The 19,967-nt window shown below is 34.0% G+C and overlaps 1 protein-coding gene across 1 annotated transcript in view; it reads left to right on the top strand.

Moving 5' to 3' along the window:
* Positions 1-4,193: 4,193 nt before the first annotated feature.
* The window catches only part of Rem1_1 (uncharacterized), a 161,663-nt gene continuing 145,889 nt past the window's right edge, over positions 4,194-19,967 (top strand). Inside the window, exon 1 of the mRNA XM_054234971.1 lies at positions 4,194-4,235. The gene's annotated coding sequence lies outside the window, so the exon portion shown is untranslated. The remainder of the gene's footprint in view (positions 4,236-19,967) is intronic.

Raw genomic sequence — 19,967 nt, 5'->3', positions numbered from 1 at the left:
TGTATATGTACCAATTTTTATACTCTCGCAACAAATGTTGCTAAAGAGAGTATTATAGTTTTGTTCACATAACGGTTGTTTGTAACACCCAAAACTAAACGAGTTAGATATAGGGTTATATATACCAAAGTGATCAGGGTGAAGAGTGGAGTTCAAATCCGAATGTCTGTCTGTCCGTCCGTCCGTCTGTCTGTGCAAGCTGTAACTTGAGTAAAAATTAAGATATCTTGATGAAACTTGGCACATTTATTTCGTGGCACCATAGGAAGGTTGCTTTCGAAAATGAACAAAATCGGACCACTGCCACGCCCACAAAATGGCGAAAACTAAATTGCCATAACTAAGCCATAAATAAAGCTATGGAAATAAAATTTGGTACAAAGGATCGCACAATGAAGGGGCATATTTGGATGTAATTTTTTTGGGGAAGTGGGCGTGGCCCCGCCCCCTATTAAGTTTTTTGTACATAGCTCGCAAACCAATAGAGCTATATAAACCAAACTTTCTGGAGTCATTTTTCTTAGCCACTTCCTAATACAATCCAAAAACGAAACAAATCGGATCATAATCACGCCCACCTCCCATACAAAAGTTAGGTTGAGAATTACTAAAAGTGGGTTAACTCACTAACGAAAAACGTCAGAAACACTAAATTTCTCATAAGAAATGGCTGATGAAAGCTGTACTCAGATTTTTTTACAAAATGGAAAATGGGCGTGGCGTCGCCCACTTATGGGTCAAAAACCATATCTCAGGAACTACTCGACCGATTTCAATGAAACTTGGTTTGTAATAGTTTCCTTACATCCCAATGAAATGTTGTGAAAATAGGCCAAATCGCTTCACAACCACGCCTACTTCCTATATACCAGAACTTTGAAGACGATCTGAATCGTTTACTTTACAATATATAAAGTAAGCACTAGTGAAAATATCGGTGCAGAACTTTGCACAAATACTATGTTTATAGTGTGGCAGCCCCATTCTAAAAATCGCCGAAATCGGACCATAGGTTTTTAAGGCCCCATATATCGAACACGAGGACCTCGGTGCTTCCAACCTAATATTATGGTTTCCAACTTTCAATGGACTTTATACAATATATATGACGAATATGTGGGTCAAATTGTGTATTATAAAACATAAATAAAGTTAAATATATAAATTGCGAGAGTATAAAATGTTCGGTTACACCCGAACTTAGCCCTTCCTTACTTGTTTTTTTTTTCATTTTTATGCATATTCATTGATTTTTTAATGAATTTCTGGTAAAAATGAAATTTATCCAAGAAAATTCAAATGAAGTGCAGGTGAGGAGACAAGTGAAGGAAACCTGACTATTTGCATTTTAATCACGCCATACAAAAGCAATTTGTTAAATGCTTCAAAATCTGGTTATACTCTAGCGACATGTCATACATTCATATTAGCTTCATCAATAATTGTCTTTAGCCTTTATACATTTTTGGCATACTGTTTATATTTTTCAACTTTTCTAAAAAATAAACTATGGAGAGGAAGCAGATTTAAGTTTGTTCGTTTCTTTCATTTGCATAACAGAACTGTGGCACTAAATTTGAATAGTAGTCATGTAAGAGCGGGCTAAGCACCTGCAGCACCTACAGCTCCTAATATGAACGTGTATGTGCTTCCAACTCGCCCTTTTCAAATATTAAAAAAAAAAACAAATACTGCCAAAAAATTTCACATTCTGAGTATTGAGTAAGCCAAAAAATCTCTTATCGGCGCCGAAGGCAAAAAAAGTACCCGTGCCAAGCATCCTGCTGTAGACTCCACTCATAGTGCCGGATAAGTATACAAATCACACATGCATCGTACATACATATGTATGTATGCCTGTAGATATCCATATAAAGAAAATGAGAATGAGTTGGTGCTTACAAAAGCACAAACAAAATACAATAACAACAACATTATTGGCATTGCCTACGGTTATTTGCGGTTCTCATGTGTACTTTTTATACTTTTTTATGCTCAACTACATGCGAGTGTGTGTGTATTTGTATTTGCTGGTGTTACCCTTTGCCTAGTGTTGTACAATTTTTTCTATTTTTACTGTTGGTAGACACTTATTAAAGCAAAAATTCTGTGTTGTGGTTGCTTGTTAGAAAGTAATGTGCGATTATGTAGGTCCTTACGTTTTAAATTTAAACAGTTGAGTGAGTAAGAGGAATATTATTCATAAGTAAGTAAGAGCAAATGATGCTTAAAAAATGTGATTTCCTTAGCAGTTATACATATATGTACCCTTTGTAGGACTTTGTAAATAAACTTGTTTCGTTCCGGAAGCGAACATGCAAATTGGATTTATTTGTGCTACCGCTGCGTATGAGTGATGTCGAAATAAAAGCCCTACAATAACACCATTTGTTAGGTATCAAATACAGTATATGTATGCACACAAACAAAGTGATTAAAAAGTTCCACGTTGATTAAAATTTGTATTTTTTACATTATTTAATAATAGTTAGACCTTTCACACAATTTCAATGTTGATATATTACATAATTTCTTGATACTTGCTCAAAAAATGTTTCAGATTATTATACATTCTTATGGTGAAAATTTCATTAAATTATGTGGGTGATAAAAATTAAAAAAAAAATTTCGTTCGACTGTTTCAGATGCATCGCACGACCTCCATCACCGGCACCGATTTACAAGTGCAGACTTCAGGCGCTCCAGAAAAACACTTACAACTTTGAAAAAATTTCAATATTTTTTAATAATAAATATTGTTTTTAAGCCTTAAATATAGTAAATTATCGTCTTAAAATTCCGTTTACCGCAATCATTTCCTTCCCTTTCAAAAAAAAAGGCTAATAAATCGCTTTTTTTCGGCTTCTAAAGCAGACTACTGCCTTAACTCAGATTTTCGTATCTTTACTTAATTTAAATGTAAATGGTCTTAGGGACGTTTTTCGAAATAATCAAATTAAAATGAAAATTATTTTTAAATGGTAAGTTAACTATTTCAATTTTCTTAGTAAAAATTCCACTAAGAAATCGGTATAATGACATATTTTTAATTTTTTAGTAACTATATCCTGTAACTACTAACAAGACTTATCAATCAAGCGTTTTTTCGAACTTCGAGACCAACATTTCGATTTTGGAAGCTATCTTTACACTTTTTACTTATGTCTGAATCTATTGAAAAAAAAAAAAAATAAAAATAAGTTTGATCGAATACCCAGCCGAGTGTTGTACAGTGTAATCTTTAAGATTAGTTGATTGTGTGAAAATAAGACAAAATTTCTTTCATTTTTCGTGTATGAATATGAATATATGTTTTATTTTATTGTATGAATATTTATTAACTAAATTTTATTAAACTAATTTAATTTTTATAAAATAAAAGTTTTAAATAAAAAATAATTGCAAATTTTTTCTCTTTTCAGATGTCATTAGTTCCGTGCGCGAATTTCAAATAAAACATTCTCCGTGTATATTAAGCAAAACTAAACCATTATTTTCCGAAAAGTTTTAGGATTAGATCAGATATTCATTTAAATAATGGCAAAAATTGTATATATTTGCTTTAACTAAATGCTTACCGAATTAATAAAGTAATAATTGTATAAAAATTTAATTTTAAGAAATAGAAATTTAACTGAAGTTGTGGAACAAAAAGAGACATTAAATTGCCGACTAAAATTGTTCATTAGTAAACCTTAAACTTAGTTTTATAAACACTCGTCAGCTACTTTGAGCAAAAACTAACAATTTCAACTAAACTACACAATTCTCTACAATTACAAACAAAGACATAAACAAAAACAGAAGCACCCATGCATTAGTCCACAGCATATGCAAAAGCATTCAAAGTGTTTTGTGGATGCATTTTATTTGGCAAGGGGCCCGACAAAAACAATACGGAGGGCCTAAGGAGTGCTTTGGCCCGTCTACGCAACAGAACGGGCCCCTCACTTCCGCCACCAACCAACTCCAATTCCAATACTACCACCCAACCCTCCAGCCACCAATCAACGCCCCCCGCCTCGCCACTCCACACCACAACCAATACAAACACCAACATCGCCACCGTCACCACCACCAATTCGCACAACAATCGCAGCAATCGGAATAGCAGTAGTCGACGTGCATCAACTGCCACCGTTATTGGTAACAACAATCCGATAGCGTCCAGCAATAATTCGAATTGTGGTGGCGCAACAACTGCAGCAAATACCAATGGCACAAGTGCACAAAATGTGAGTACACTCAAGTGATATTTTTGTACTTTTTAAAGAATTTTTTTTTTATAAAATCAGAATTTTTTTTTAAATTTAATAAATTTAATACATTTAATAATATTAATATTTTAAAATAAATTAAAAAATTATAATATTTTTAGTGTTTTTTTGACATTAATAGTCATAATTTTAATCTTTGAAGAATATTTTCAAAAAATTATTTTAAACAAATTATTTTAAATTTATTTAATTTTTCAAATATTCGAATTGTAAAACATATGCAAATTAAAAAAAAAATCCGTAGGTGCACCAGCCTATGTCTCGTATTTTGATTAATGTTCTTTTACATTTATTTGCCCGCCGTGGCGTATGTGTAACTTCAGAAAGTGTGTAATAAATTGCATTTTATGTGCGTGGCAGCCACAAATTGTTACAGTGAGGTCATAAAATCGCATTCGCAATGGTATTTGTTGATGGTCATTCGATATCGTTAGCTTTTATTTACTTGTATGTATGTAGGTACCGTCATACCTTAGATGGCATAATTTTATGAAACCTGAAAAGCCGAATAGCGAAAAACATCAGAAATTTATAAATTTCTAAATGTTAGAGAATAAATGTCAGAAGGAAGCTGTACTCAAATTAAAAAAAATGGAAAATGAGCCCATTTATGAGCCAAAAACCATATCTCAGGAACTACTCGACCGATTTCAATGAAATGCGGTATATAGCATTTTCTGGACATTTCCTGATGGCACGTGTGGAAAATGGATGAAATCGGTTCAACCACGCCTACTTCACATATAACTCAATTTTGAATCCCATCTGATTCGTTCACTTTATATGGAACCAATGAAGATAGCGGAATAAAACTTTACACAAATACTATATTTGAGCTGTAGCATCATTTGTTGAAAAATTGTCGAGTTCGGATTATAACTTTTCAAGGACCCGGACATGAAGAACTCAGTGCCTAAGGTTAATTTTTCACCGAAAATTTTGGTAAATCTCTCAAATATTTTAATTCAATTCGGAGGAAATCTTTTTCCTCTAACAGTGTTTCTGTACCAAAATGGTTAAAATCGGGTCATAACTTTTCGTAGATCGCATAGGCTTTTCAAAAATACGATGGGCTTTATACCACATATATCGGTTAATATATGCGATATCTTAGCAAAATTAAGTGAGCATATAGTCTTGGATATAGTGTACCTTGGTAGCGAAAATAAAATCGGTTCAGGAATTACCTCTGATGATTTTCGGATTCTGAATTAATTCTTAATAAATAATGAGTAAATATTTAATAAATTTATAAAAAAAATTAATTTAAAAAATTGTGGAAGACATGAGGGGTCTATTTAAGGCTTGAGCGGTAGAGATCGCTTCGAGCCAGATATATAAATAATAGGTTAGGTCGAAATTTTTTTTTGAAATTATTTCTAAATTCTAGTTTATATCATTTTGGATAATTTCTTCGTTGTTGCTGTAGGTTTTTTGTAATGAAAGGTAGCTCTATGCGTCTATCACTACGAGGAGATTGATCCTTAATGACTATAAAAAGTAATTATAATAAAATTATCTTCAATTAGAATAATTTTCTATATCAATTCCTTACTATAAAAAACTCTGAATACTAAATTCTAATAACCCGTCATTAAAAGCTCACTGGGACATCACGCTGCCTCTACCAAAAGTATAAATATGTAACTGTTTATTCATAAATCAAAAACTGGGAGGTTACGCTCCAGTACCAACGCCACTACATATTTACAGGTGTATCTGTATGTATACAACAACAAAAAAAAAAAATACTCGACACTAGTCGCACTGGCTTTTGCGCCTAAATGCGCATTTGTGTGTAACCTTTCTGGCACAGCCATGTACTACGACTACTCACTCTGCACAGTGATACATTCATTCATTCATGTGTGCACTTGAGTGCGCACCAACGTCAAAAGCCAACTCACTAGCAAAGTTCTGTTACGTTTTAATTAAGTTGTCATTGGCATGTTGTTGTAAATTGTTCTGACTGACATTTGCTGCTATGAAACATAGAATATCCACACGGCACAACTACATTAATCTGTCTATTAGTGTGTGTGTGTGTGCGTTTGTTCGTTTGCTAAGTAATGGGTGCGACAATGCGTAATTGCGTGTGGGTGCGCGCGTTGTCCATATGTTGGTCATGTTTTGCAGGCGCATAATTGAAGTTGTTAACTGTCAGTCGATAACGACAGATTTATGCACTGCATCAATTTTACTAAAAGCGCGCCTTAGGTGTTTTTAATTACCGAATAGATAGGTGGATATAAAACTTGCTGGGAAATATTTGCATTAAATAGAGTTTATTTGGTTGGATAATCATGGAATTAAACTCGAAGGTAGATATACCGATTATGGTAATTTTGTAAGCTTTCAAAACTATTTAGACAGGATTTGGCTTAAAAATAAGTTTAAATATCGGTGATTGCTTCATTGGTCTAAATTGCTTGAGGTCTTGAAAATATTAAAACATCACTTTGAGTTGTATATATGAAGGGACTTGAGGCCTTATTCAGACACTCAAATCCTACTATATCAAGCAATCTTGTACTATTCAGAAATTCATTTCGATGGTGGCCCGTGCTATTCACTTTCTATTCCAAAATACATGTACTTTTCCCTTATTTTCTTTGTGAAAGCTCTTTCCTCTATCAGGATTTTCCACCCAAAAACCTTCGACTGTATTTTGTTAATAGACCTTACGTTAGGTAAGGACAGTCCTTTGTGAAGTCCGAAAAAAACCCTAATTATATACTAAGATTCAAACAAAGCGCTGCAAACCTACTACAAATCTGCATATGTTGTTCAATTCTACAACCGCCGATTCGCGAGGATGTTGAAAAAGTGAAATCCACAGAATTTTATTCTTGATCTTGCATAGATGGGGCATTCCATAACGAAGGGTTGAGCGCCCTAGACATCTTACGATTTTGCTTGGGTCAGAAGGATCTTCTTACTTACAGCGTTTTCCCAGCTCAGCTGAATTCCAACTGTGCAGTAGATCACAAGTACGTATATGCTCCTACTTGTTCGCATTCTACTGTAGTTAAGACTGACGTGCCTAGCCTTAAAAGCTCATTAGCCTTACGTTATTATCTAGGATTCCTCTGTGACCACGCACTTAAACTAGTCTAATCGTGAAGATCTAACTGGTATCGACTGAAAGTGAGGGTACACATTTCTCTACCTCGGGCGCACTTAACCCAGAATGAATAGTCACTTCACTGTAGGACGGAGGATGTTACGCTTCGAAGCAATAGATCCGCTGCTACCTATATAGCAGCCACTTGCGCCTTAAAAACGCTAAAATAATCTTGAAGACATTTGAAGCGCCTTCCACCATATTTAAATTTTATATAATGCTGATTGTGTTTATCACGCTTTCGAAATTTTGCTCAATTCCTGTACCATTGTTTGAGGTTTGGAAAATCATAATAATTATAGAGATTTCCAAAAGCCAACTATTCTTCTTCATGAATTCTATAAAGACTACTACAACTTTTTTGATGTAACTTCCTATCCTCTCCTATTGCTTTGTGTTCCACTCAACAATAGCTCGTTTGTTAGCTAATTTGATAATTATGTGTTATGCTGATGGTTAAATGACAGCGATAGTTTTCTCTTATATAAATGTTAATTTCGACTGGAATTTACTCATACAATTCATATGCCTACACCTTAATCACTACTCTTGATATCAATTATCGTATTAATCTGAAATTTTATCTGAAAATTTATCACTAGAAATTAGTGTGACGTGCTCTATTAGTCTACTTAGGGTCGTAAGTGTACGCCTATAGCCGTACATCTTCTTCTTTTTGACTGGCGTAGAAACCGCTTACGCGTTTATAGCCGAGTCCATAACAGCGCGCCACGCATCTCTCCTTTTGGCAGTTTGGCACCAATTGGTAATACCAAGTGATGTCGGGTCCTTCTCCACCTGGTCCTTCCATCGGAGTGGAGGTCTCCCTCTTCCTCGGCTTCCACCAGCGGGTACTGCATCAAAAATTTTCAGAGCTGGAGCACTTTCGTCCATTCGAACCACATGACCCAGCCAGCGTAGCCGCTGTCTTTTTATTCGCTGGACTATGTCTATGTCGTCGAATAACACATACAGCTCATCATTCCATCTTCTGCGGTATTCGCCGTTGCCAATGTTTAAGGGACCGTAAATCTTCCGCAAAACCTTTCTCTCGAAAACTCCTAGTGCCGTCTCATCGGATGTTGACACCGTCCACGCTTCTGCACCGTAAAGTAGGGCGGGAATGATGAGGGACTTGCAGAGACCCTATTGGTCCTATTCTATTTTATTGATAATGTTTTTTTTTTAACAAAGTTTCCTGTGTTTTCTTATGAAGTTAGTTGGAATGTTAGGAACGATAATAAGAATATTCAGTATGTGCGGGATTAGGGAAGGATCGAGCGATTACATTCGATCGTTGTCATTCGAAATGTAGTTTTATGCGCAGTAAACATGTTTTTGCTCGATTATTCTCATTCTTGGTATTACTCTAACAAAAAGTGGAAACAATTCTTTAAATGCATATTTAAAATTAATTTAAATTTCCCACGCACTTTTTATCACTTAATTATTATGAACTACTTCACATGCACGCACGCTTTTCGAAACATCAATATTTAACGAAAATTTAATTAACTTTACAATTAACATCCTCAACACTCTTTTGGGCAGTTATTTCTCTGGAATTTATTAACTTCAACCACTTGTTCAACTATTTAATTTACACAAAGTGACAGCAATACAACAAAAAGTGACATTTTCCGCGTATTCTCTTGACAAACGGTATATTTATGTATCGGAAGAGCGCGTGTATGTGTGCGCTCAAGACCGTTGACAATGGCATGAATAGCTTGTAAATAAAAAATTAAGTTCAAGTGTCAAATTGTACTTGAAGAGGGTTGTCGCTTGTCGCACAAATGCCGCAAGGGGGCGTTCGAGTCAAAGCTGGTATGTGATGAAGTCGAGTTTTTTTTCCATTTAATTTACGAAATAATTGCTTTGTGGGAATTTTCGGAATTCGAAAAAAATTAAATGATTTTGGTTTTTTTATAAACTCAAAGAGTAATTTTCCAAAGAAATACATTCAGATATACATATGTCTGTATATGCCTTAATTAGTCGAGTTCCTCAGGACGATTTTTTTTTACAATTACAATGACAAACATTCCTAATCTACACCCATTACCGTTACATATTGCAAATGTAAATTGTAATTACCTGCTGGGCAGTCCAATCTATGACTTTGAGCATAATTCCTGACTCACTTTCCAATCAGTTACATCCAGTTACACTGAGTGGTGAGCTCCGCTAAGCGCTGCTCTTAACATGCCTTTGCTCTGAAAATGTTTCAACTGCCTAAGCACATTTGGCTTAGCTTTAGGCCTAATTTGTACAAGCATTAACTGGCTAGGCCCGCATTGGCAAATTCCCATAAATTCGCTGGCGCATGCTTACATTCACCTTGAACCGCTGCCAAAATGTGGGCGCTGCAGTCACACTGCCGGCGCATATTGTTCGACATCGGCGGCAAGCACTTAGAAGTTTGCCCGGCTTGTCAAAGCTTGTTCAATTATGGCTAATGTTTTCATTGCGCTCATGTGTGGGTGGCAATGAATTTCCATGAAATCACTTTATTGCAATTTAAGCGAAAGAGACGGAGTAAAAAAACTCAAAATGCACCTGCAATCCAATCAATGCAAATGGCTTCCATTGCCAATGCAAATGCTGCTTTGTAGCTGCAGAGTTATTGCATAATTATTGGCGCATAACAGCGGTGCTCAACTGTGGCGCACACAATACATGCTACACTGTAGATATGTTTGTATGTATGTGTATTTAAACTTGATTTAAACGACTTTTCAAATGAAATCTCTCGCTCTATTTGCTCAAGTTAGCCTGAATTTGTTAAATTTGTTGAAAAATAAATTTTGTACGTGACAACATTGTTCGTTGCGTATGTAAGCCGTTATATTTTTTATACTCACGCAACATTTGGCACAAGAGTATAATAGTTTTGTTCACCTAACAGTTATCTATAACAACTAAAGTGATCCAGATAGATAAATAGTTATATATGTATATCGGAATGATTAGGATGTCTGCCTGCCCGTCCTTGAGTTAAATTTGAGTTGGTTTGATGAAACCCGAAACATATTCCTTACTCTGGGGAGAGATGGGTCTAAAGCTGAGCGTGGCAATATGTCGCTACTAAGATATTTTGCTGAGAGACTACACTTGAGTGCAGAGAATCCGATTATGGAATTGTCATAAGTAATATTGACTTGTTAAGGGGTTGTGGGTTCATGTCCCGGACTCCAACTTGTTAAAGCCTCAGAAACTGTATATGCAGTAATATTTTTTTAATGGCTTTAAGTGGTATTATTTTCTTAATAATAATGTGATCGGATGCTAAAGATATATAAAATCGATCCTCTAATCCTATTTAACTAATATTATAATATATATATATATAATATAATATATTATATTATATATATATATATATATTATATTTAATATAATATATATACATATATAATATATCGGTTGATATGTGACTTAATAATTTTAATAAAATCGGTTAGAAATATTTCCCAAATCATAATTTAGTGCAATACTAAAATTGAATGAAATCAGCCAAGGTCTTCGATTAACCCCAATGTGCTCAATATGTACTTTTTTGACCTGCGAGTTGAATTTCTATCGAATATAACGTTCAATATATGAGACACAACCTGGTTTTGTAAAATATATTTTCCCTTCTTTATTTCTAACAAATTTCAAGAGAATACAATGTTTAGTTCCGCCCGAATTTTGCACTACCTTACTTGTTTTCTTTTAATTTTTGTTTCTTGCTGTTTGTTGTTACGCTTTTGGCATATTAATGAATTCAAATGAATATGTACGAGTAAACCCCTACACTTGGGATTTATATGTACGTGTATTTTTGGCCGTTATTTGCTCAGAAATTTAGTCAAATCTGTATACAAAAAATCATCACTCACCACAAAAGCTTGAGTCAAATATTTATGCTTACATTTTCAAGTGGTTTAACCAAAGTTAAACGTAATCTCCGATGTCAACGAGATTTGTGGGAAAAACAACATGATGAAGTGTTAGCGAGAAGTAATAATTTGTCGAAAAAGAGTATCTTCTTCTCATATTGCGAATATACATAAAGCTTTTCAGTAAGGTTGTTTAACAAATGAAATCATTTAAAACAGGCTCAGCATCAGATATTAAAGATTCTGTTTTTGATGACAGATCCTTACACATAATTGACGTTGTTTTATACAGCACAGATTTCAAATAATATTTATACACCAGTGGGTCGTTCAGCATTTTTAGATAGGTTTTGGCTCGGAATGATTCCGTTTACTGAATCTATACTCGTGTGTAATTTATACTTGTTTAAGCAGGTGACTTTTCTGAAAAGAAGAATAATGCTTGGTGAGTTAATCTAATACGTGTATTGAATTACAGTGTTTCAGAATGAGTGGAAACAGATACTTTAGAAATTGGTTCGTGATAAGAGAGACGTAATTTCAAAAAATCCGAAGTTAGGGTTAGATGAGGTTACTTTTTAGTTGACAATAGAATTTATAATTTTTTTTTCGAATTTATTTTGAATTCAGACCACGCTTACCGATGTCATCAGCAATATTATCAATTGTATATATTCTCTTATAAAATACAGCTCCTATGAGGATGTTTCTTTATAAATCGAATATATGTATATTTATATATATTTTAAAAGTTAAGTTTTAAATAAAACAAAAGTGGGATATCAGTGAAATCCTTTATTCCTGTGAAAGTACATTCGATGACATTATGTATGGAACTCGATTACTTTTGTATGGCCACCACGGGTACGTTTGCATAAGTGCAGACGCTGAACAAAATTTTCGACGGTTTTCCAGCATAAATCGGCCGATAATTCTACAATTTCACGTTCGATATTCGTAGAAGGTTCATTCATCGTTGCTGGCTTGTTGGCATGGACCACAGACTTAACGTAGCCCCACAAGAAATCGTCTAACGGTGTCAAATCGCACGACCGACTGGGCCATTTCGTGAGATAATAATACGTTCACCAAATCTCGTTTTCAATAAATCGATTGTGACATTCGCTGTATGGCTTTTGTCACGGTCCATTTTGAACCACAAATTGTCCAAGTCCACATCATCAAATTCGGGACAAAAATATTCGGTTATTATTGAGCGGTAGCGATTCCTATTCACAATGACGTGCCGGTGTTGATCATCACGGAAGAAGTACGTCCTAATGACGCCGCCGGTCCATAAACCGCACCAAAGCGTAATTTTTTCGAGAGGGCGAGATAAACTATGACGTCGTTTACTGCCCCCACGATCTAATTTTGTAGCGTCCCATTTGTAACCCCCTATATATAGAAGGTGTGTATGAACTTCTTATTTGCGGTATGCTCCTTGAGGTTATCCGAGGTATAAAAGACTCATATGAGTTTTAAACAATAAAAGTGAAGATTCTACCTTTCATTACACCACTTTGCAATCTTTCTAAATTACAAATTTATTTAACAAACCAACTACGGTTCCATAATTCGAACGTCTATAACTCGAACTTTTGAATGGGCAATAGACGTCAAATTTCATACAAATTACCTTCTCTGACTTGGAAATCTCTCTAACTCGAAGTTTTCTTTCGGATTTTGATGATTTCCGTTATGGAAGTTCAACTTTCCACTTTTTCGCTTGTTTATTAATCCCATTCTCCATATTGCGGTTGTTCTCCTTGCAAGTAATCAGGATTATTGAATTGGTTATGAAACATTTTTTTTTTGTTTTTCTTCTCAGTAATATATTGAAATCCCTTTGGTAAATTCGTACCGACGTCAATTATTTAATGTTCATTGCGATTTTTGCCTCTGCTTGCAAAAAACCAAAGCACCTAAAACAATTGTATATACGATCTACAGCTAATACACAAATGAACGCACGCACTTTAATTTCCCTTCCATATAGAAAGTTATGAAAAAGATGCTGCAATGAAACAGCACACTTTATTGGCTGAGCACGGTGAGAGTTCTTATTTAGATAAATTTAAAAGTCGCCCAGCCTTGTCAGGTATTGTGGCTTCACTTGCAGCCAGAGCGTAGCCACGCGCCAGGTCATACCAAAGGAGCACAGCAGAGGCCAGGCCAAGCAGAGACAAAACAACAAGGTAAACGTGAGGTATGAACATACATAATGCAAAAGTTTGTCAAAGCGATTTTCTACGTGGAAATGCCGTTAGCCACAATACAAATAAATAATGGGGCACACAGGCCTACATACATACATCATGCATACTTACTCGTATGTGTAGAGTGTAAAGCCGAGCATTTAGCTGAACGTACAAAGTAAACAATGGTTGAAGTTATACGAGTTCATACTTCTATTGCTTCCATGTGTGTAATAAAATACATACATACATGCAGGCATACATACAAACAAACAAACACTACTAAGCGGTCTTTCATGCTTTGTTTGAGTGCACAAAGCAAAAAGGTTCGACTACAGCCAAGCGCCGATAAACGCCTACGTGCTCCAACAACTGAACTTATGTATATGTGTTTGTCTATGTTTGCAGTGAAGTATGTGCCCTTAATATGTGTGTAATGCCTAACTTTTTAACAAATTGTTATAAATTTGTATCGATTTCCTACAGCAAACACACACACATCGCCTTAACTTTATGAGTCCTTTTAGCTTTTGTCCCCTCTTTTTAGCTTTTTGCCCCGTCATAGTTTCTGCCATTAAATCATAAGTTTATGCGACCACGTACTTTTGTGGCTTCTGGTGTGTGTGTGACCCCGGAAAATTATGAAACAAGTTTATTGAATTAAACGCGTGCCAACTTTGGTTTCACCTAAAATACGTGTTCGAAAGAGGTTGCTCGTCTTTACTGCAAACTGTTTGCTACCTACCTTTAAGTTTGTAGAAATCGAAATTTTAAAATTTTGTTGTTTTTCTTGTACTTTAAAGGTGATTCATATATGATAAATAAATTGTCTTGTTACTTTTGATATTTCTACAAATTCTAACACAAATCTCAAGCGAGTGCCAGCAAAAGTCAAAAAGTTCAAACTTAAGTGGCTTTTAAAATTGATTTGACAATTATTTTGTACAGTTGACGAAGGTTAAAATGCTTCCGATGTTGGTGTTGAGGAGGAGTATTGCTGTACTTTGAAGATTCAGGCACTGTTGAAAGATGTGAGGTTAGGACTATTTTACACAAGCTTAGAGCAAACAATTTTTCACCACACTTGAAGCAGCAACAAGAGGCCACTTCTGAGAAGGTTTTTATTTTGTTATTTTGTGTTCTGTAATTTCTCATATTTTTCTTAAAAAAAATTAAAAAAATTTGCAAAATTCCAAATTTTATTTTTTAATTTTTTTTTTTTTTTTTAAATTTTTTTAACATATTTTTTATAAATTTTAAGTGCAATTATAGCAAATGTAAAATATTTTTCTCTTGTATTTATAAATTGAGCATATGCACCTATCTTCTCTCTCATTTGCCTCAACATTTCAACCTGCTGACTTTTAATATTCCCAATGCATTTGCATAGTATGTTAGAACACGCTCAATATCAGCTTAATTAACTCACTCTACATTGGTAATTGTCTGTTTCAACTGACTTTCATAAGCCTTTTACAGTGATTGCTAATTACTGTCAATGTTATCACAATCAATGAATTTCAATAACAATCACTTTAGCTACATTTCACTTGCACAACTCTGAGCTGCGCCACATTCATTCGTCAGCAGCTTTGCAGCTTTCCCGTGTTCCTAATTAAACGTGTGCTGTGCTTTGCGCTTGGCACTATGTTATGCTGCTCAATCAAGCTTAATTATATGATTTTTATGCATGATCCATGTCAGGTGCACGTGTCAGTGAGTGGGAGGAGCTCTGCTGTTGCTGCTGCCATGAATCTGTTGAAGCGTTCAACAGTGCGTATGAGTAATATTGAAGTGGTGTGGTATAATATATACAAGCACTAATGTACGAGTATTTATGTATGTAGGTAGGTATGTATGTACGAGTATACATATATTTCTAGAGCAATTATGATTTCTTAAGAATTTAATAGCGCATTTCATAAGATGAGTTAATTTATGCTACGTATTCCAACTGTTGAAATTTGTGTTGGTTTAAAAGTGTTTCATTTGCTCTTAAGTGGTTTCATATTTATCTAGTGAGATTGCTTAATGAAATTAAAAATTAAATCAAAATTTAAGAAATTTATGTTTTTTGTACCGGTTTCTGAATTTATATCTTTAAATAAATTACATAAAATTTCACAGTTTCAAGTAAAGCGAACTAAAATAACACCCTGAGAGCTCTTGTTAAAGCAAACTTGAAGGTCAGTTGACGAAGGCATATAACATGCATGTGTGAATTTCACCCCATTCTCGATTTCAAATTTTTACGATTTGCAATGGGCTGGTAAATGAACATAATTTTTTTTTTTGGGTTGTATCTTTGCTTACATTTATTTGAAGACTTAAAAAAGAAGAAACAAATTTCAACAAAATATTTTTTTTTTGTTGTTGCTTTTTGTGATCAAACAGAAGCCCTTCCTTTCGGCGGCGCATGTGATTTCCGCTCACTGGATCATCTGAAACCAAAAATTCCATCGGGATTAGAAAGAGTACATGTTTGGCTCTGGTTGAACTAGGATTATTAATTTCGCATAAGAATTAACAAACGGACCATTGATTTTTTTTTCGAAAATCGTCTTTTTTCAGTCACAAATCAAATTGAAAAGTAAAGAAGATCTTTACCGATTTGATTGATCCTAGTTCATACCATAGCTATATATGTATAGAATAACGTATTGAAATTTGGAACCGATTGGATTAATAGGTTTTGAGTAACCTCATGCGCGAGTCGTAAAAACATTGTTTCGAGAAAAACGCGTTTAAAGTTTTCGCCTGACGCTTCCACTATAAATCGGCTATATCTTCAAGAGTTTTTGAAATTTTCACCTGAAATTTTAAAGGAACATTCTTGAATAGTTACAGGTTCGAATTGAATTAAAAAAATCGATTTTTTAAAACCAAGAACCTTAAATTTCCCCCTCTTTTATTTTCAATTGACTCATAGTTCATTAATGTTCTTAAATTTATCCAACTTCAAATTCAATTTAAAAATTTTCAATTTTACTTTGATGATAACGATAGTTGTGCACAACGCTTCGACTTTTATAATTAAAAAGTGGCAACTAGATTTATTGGACCAGTTTTTGTAAAGCAATTCACATATCGCTTCTGCCTATTTTTACAATTTTTTATAGAAAATCATGAATGAAAGCTTCAAAGAGTGCTTTTAAAAGTGAAATATCGAGGAAAATTATCGCTTCACTATATACCAATATATATTTGTTTGATTGCAACCATGAACCAGCAACCATTCTTCCAAAAATGGTTGAACATGATCTGAAACTTTCTCGAAACAACTATATGTTCATCAGAACATATCTTCCTTGAGACGACATATACCAAATAGGAGCCGCTATATGGAGACTACATTGATATCTGTAAGCTCTCTGACTTTAAGATAGGTATTTTAGATATCAAACACTATTATTTAAGTTATTCTACAAAAGTATTTAACAAATTTAATATATATAAAATATGTATTTCATAATATATTTTATTGTGAGGGTTGGAATAAAGTACATTCACCACAATTAGCTCAACAACTTCGCAAGGGCGTGACAATATTAGAGAATAAAATGAATGCTGATGAATGAAGGATGTTCAGGAGAGTAGTATAACAACAACACCGTAAAGAATCACAAACAATTAAATTTTGAAAGGTTAAATGGCAGAATATGTCCATAAACAAGCGCCAACGACGATGACGAGTAGCCTGAGGACTGCAACAATAACACAAATCGAAGCGGGCGGCGAGGAAATAAACTAAACATAGAACAGCATAATACATACGCGCGACTGCTACTTAAGCAAAGGGCTGCTGTTGTTGTTGTTGTTGTGCGGGTAACTCGTTTCGCGCCCGTAGGTTAGACAACAACGACTATTTCACTCGAATTTAACATTTTGCCTTTGCACGCAACTAACTAACCGTTAGAATGTGGTTATGTGTGTTTTTGTGAGGCGAACAGGCATAGCTTGAGCGAATGGGTATATATATATATATATATATATATGTATGTATACTTTCACTTTAACACAGAAGCGAAATAATTGAATTACTTAAACTTATTGTGCGCATCAAGAAAGGCGGAATAATGACATGAAATGGATAGGATAGGGGACACAAAAGGCGAATATATATAAACGAACTTGTGTATATACATATGTACTATATACTCTTAAATACAGGTTTATCTGTATATAAGTATGTATGTGTGTGTGTGTGTAAATAACCGAAATTTAATGCGGGTGCGAAGGCTTACCGATTATTTTACTTATTAAATGAGTGTGGGCAAAAGATTCAGCACAAATTCAAGGCCAACAATCGGCAGCATATGAACACACGGTTCCACTTATATAATCTCTTTGGAATTGTAACCGCAGGCAATTTGTTTCTCCCTCACATGTTTTAAAAATTAATTTCCTAACCACATCGTAATTTAAAATTTATTAGCTTTGCTTTTTGATTGTTATTGTTCGGCGCTTAATGCGGAAGCGCCTACAGCTGTTTGCACTTTCAAATATGTCAGTTAAGTAGTATATGTACATGCGTATATTTATGCATCAAAATAATTCTTTTTTTGTGATCCGTAAGAAAGCCAACAGGTTTTTAATTTTTTTCACATAAAATGCTTTTAAAGTGAAAATTGTGAGAATTATTTTTATTTTGAATTTATAGAAATTTTAGTTAAGTAAAAGTGCTCATGAGTAGTGAAAATTACTGTGCAAAGAGAGATGCCTACGGATAGTATTTAACATTCAATTCATCTTTATTTGAATACTTTTACATTTATGCACAATTTTCTGCAAAAAATTACATAAATAGATGTTCAACGCAAATAAAAATTGTTTTATTAAGAAGTGTATTTATTCGAAAAATTGCAACAAAATGTCATATTCAGATTGATTGAATCAAAATTTTCAATCAAAATCCAATTGAATGGCAATGAATAGATTGTTGTTTGTTTTTGCTACTGATGAACTAATTTCTGATTTTGTAATTAAACAATTCGGTGCTAAAATTATTAGAAATTTATTTCTTCGGTATTTTTAAACGATTTAAAATACCATAGAAAACATTTTTCAAATGAAAAATAAATACAATTAAAAAAAATTATATAACATAAATTACATTGAAAAAGCATTATAATTTCTAAATTTCAGGCGAAATACTAAGAATTTTGAAGAAAAACAATTTACATTGACAAAACTCAATTTTAGCATGAAAACAGATGCCTTCGAGTGCTATACACCGATAATTTTCTACTTCTTTTAAGTAATGGGCCTAATCATTGAATCCGCAGCGAATTCGATTTCGATACGATAAGGATTTTCGATTGAAAATGCTCATGAAATCATTGATTCCGTCGATAAACAGCTTTACAACAAAGTGAGAACGTGAAACTGTTTTATCGACATTTATCGACAAATGCGACAAATTTGATACGGTGTCTGTGCTTTCTACTTTGTTAAAAAAATATTAAAGCTACCTACTAACTATTGTACAATTTCTTCCAAAAAAAATATTAAATTCGCCTAAGGTTCTTTGAGAATATTCTTTTGCTATTTCGAGCGGGCAACTTTATATCGCTTTTAAACATCTTTAATTAGGCCGTTTTTGGTTTTTTTTCTCTAAAGTACCCATTTAAAACAAAATTCAGTCCGTTATCAGTAATTATTTACATAAAAACTTCCAAATAGTTTATTTATTTTTAATTTCCGCTACTCACTCACCAACGTATAGATTTCGACCAAAATGTTCGATTTTGCTGATTCAATGATTTCGTTATTAGCGACATCTATTAGTCGCAGAATGTATTTTTTCGAGTCGGTAAGTGAGTTCAATGTGATCGTAAATTTTATTTTCGATACGGTTTAAGTGATTCCGATGGAAAATTTTTGGTTCCAATCGAACCAATTTTCGATCGAAACGGATTCAATGATTCTTATATAATTTTGTTTGCTACTAAATATACCACTAAGTGATAACTATAAAGTATCCTACATTTCCTTTCATTGAATATTCTCGTGGGATCTGAGAACTGAAAAAGCCAGCAGAGACCGGTTCTGGAACTTGAGATGGATCTATGAACCGATCAAAATGCTAACTCGTGCAATTTTACTTTCATTTCATAATTTTATGGCATAGTGCTTCTCTTGATTAGTCGATGTTCAATTCTTTTTAAATTTTCTTTGTTTCCTTTTTCAGGCTATTAATTGAAAATGATTCCCAAATATGCAAGCTGTGAATTTTCCAGGTGATTGTTTCGTCTTTTCACTTTTGGAATCGTTTTTTTGGATGCAGTCTATTCGAATAATTGTCGATAGGACTCTGGTGTTAAATGTTGACACCACGTTTCTTCTAATGTCACTCTTCTACCCAAGAATTCTACTACATTCCTATTGAAGAGCTGTTGCTTTTTTGACGATTATTAACTTGTACTGCACCCAATTGTTAGCTACTCAAACAATTATAAACGATAAGCCCAGCACATTTTTTTTT

This window comes from Zeugodacus cucurbitae, chromosome 6 (genome assembly GCF_028554725.1).
Source record: "Zeugodacus cucurbitae isolate PBARC_wt_2022May chromosome 6, idZeuCucr1.2, whole genome shotgun sequence".
In the NCBI taxonomy this organism is placed as follows: domain Eukaryota; kingdom Metazoa; phylum Arthropoda; class Insecta; order Diptera; family Tephritidae; genus Zeugodacus; species Zeugodacus cucurbitae.
Note: the sequence above shows the minus strand (reverse complement) of the source record. Positions and strands in the feature narration are given on the sequence as shown.